Here is a 1,767-nt window from a genome sequence, read left to right on the forward strand (position 1 = left end):
CATCTTCTCCAGCAATTAAAAAACATATTCCATATTACGCAAAAAAATTCTCGTTCTTATAATCCAACATCACATCGCACACAATAAACTCGCTTCAAATATCTGAGCGATCTTGTTCCCTCGTGGATGAAGACTTGATAAATATTGATGAATAAGTCACTTGTGTTATTTACCAGTGAATGCAGAGCTTTCTTTTGGAGCTCCCCTTCTTGGTGAACCAACGTGACGGATCAAATGTGGTTATAATATAAAACACAAGGAAGGAAATCACGACAAACGTGACGTCGCGAACCACAGATATCCCTCCATCCTCAACAGCATCATTCTGGATAACCTATGGAGATAGACAAGGGCAGGGGAAGGAGGAATGTTTATTTCATTTAAAATTCAACGAAACAATGTTTTTACAATTATTTTACAAAACCCACAAGTTCATGACAAAATAAGAACATGATGTTGAAATGTTTGAGAATACAAACACAATGGCTCATGGAATGTCCGAGAGGTTATCGTTTGTACGACGCTTGGCGAGTGCAGGTCTGCACGAGGATTTGGGAAGTAATTTGTGAGTTTGGGAAGTAAAACCTTGAAGATTCCTCCATCAACATGACCATGATGGAGCACTTGGCTTGAAGGTGCAAATTCCAAGTTTGCTTGGTGGGGAAAGTGAAGTTGCAGTTTCCAACCAAAGAAAAACTCTGTTGTTTCTCAACGCATCATCAGGGTAAAGAGGAATCACAACGACGATATTATAAAGGGCAGAAAGGGAAGATTAAATATGGGATTTCAACTGTGTTACCACCACTCAACGACCTACTCTTTTTTTTTTTCAAGGTGACTCCTGGAATCTTTGATTTATATTTTGAAAAAGTACTGTTTGGCAAGATAGCCGACTTAATAGGATTTAAAAGTAGCAAGTCAGTGGGACCTGATGTGATACCAGTGGAAGTCTACACCTGCCTTTGGTGACGATGGGGTTCAGGTGTTGAATAAACTAATGAACTGGGTGATGATGAGAGAGGAGATTCCAAGCGCACAGAGGCAAAGCATTCTGGGACCATTATTTAATTTTCCACTCACCAGATGTGTCTATTTTAGATTGGAAAATACCACCTGTCGCTTCGCTGATGGGAATACAATGAGTCAGGACAAAAATAGGGGGAGAGGGAGGAGGGGGAGAGATCAGGGATGGGGGAAGGGAAGGCAGGGTGAGGGGAGGGAAGGTAAGGCGCACGTGCAGTGGAGCATAAATTATGATTCATACTGTCTCAGCATAATGATTTTCCATTTTTTACTGATGAAACGAGAAATACCGCCTGGAGACAAACACCACCCGGACATGTCCAGAGATAAACACTGCCCGGACGTGTCCGGAGGCAAACCCTGGAGCCTGAGGCCTGGAGCCAAGCCATCCGGAGATAAACACCTCCCGGGAAAGTCTGGAGACAAACAGCCTGGACAAAACCACCTGTCCAGACATATATGGAGAAAACTAACATCCAGACACGTCCAGAGATAACCACTGTCCGGATACAACTGCCATCCAGAGAGGAAGAGATGGAGAGAGGGGAGAGAGAGAGAGGGGGGGACAGTGAGACAGGGGTGTGGGAAGAGGGTGCTAACGTGTATAAGGAGGGGGAGGAGCACGGAGGGGACAGAGAGAGAGAGAGAGAGAGAGAGAGAGAGAGAGAGAGTGAGAGAGAGAGAGATATATATATATATATATATATATATATATATATATATATATATATATGGTAGTCAGCA

The sequence above is a fragment of the Eptatretus burgeri genome, chromosome 12 (genome assembly GCF_056783735.1).
Source record: "Eptatretus burgeri isolate ZD-2024b chromosome 12, Ebu_testis_v1, whole genome shotgun sequence".
NCBI lineage: Eukaryota > Metazoa > Chordata > Myxini > Myxiniformes > Myxinidae > Eptatretus > Eptatretus burgeri.